This window comes from Sceloporus undulatus, chromosome 5 (assembly GCF_019175285.1).
Source record: "Sceloporus undulatus isolate JIND9_A2432 ecotype Alabama chromosome 5, SceUnd_v1.1, whole genome shotgun sequence".
Classification (NCBI taxonomy): domain Eukaryota; kingdom Metazoa; phylum Chordata; class Lepidosauria; order Squamata; family Phrynosomatidae; genus Sceloporus; species Sceloporus undulatus.
This window is the reverse complement of record NC_056526.1, coordinates 128,376,707-128,376,926: the sequence shown is the minus strand read 5'-3', so window position 1 is coordinate 128,376,926 and position 220 is coordinate 128,376,707.

The window sequence follows — 220 nt, the reverse complement described above, 5'->3', positions numbered from 1 at the left end:
CGGCGGGATCCGGAACGGATCCCCCACGTAAGGCGAGGACGCACTGTATCTTGTAAATATATCATATATCATAGTAACTTAAATCAAAAACTTTTTGTGTAAGATTATTTGCATATAATTACTTTAAATACATGCATCTTATTTATGATGAATTCAAATAATATTTCCTGTTGCCCCAATCTGTTTCAAAATTTTCTTTTGTTTCAAAATTTTCTTTCCC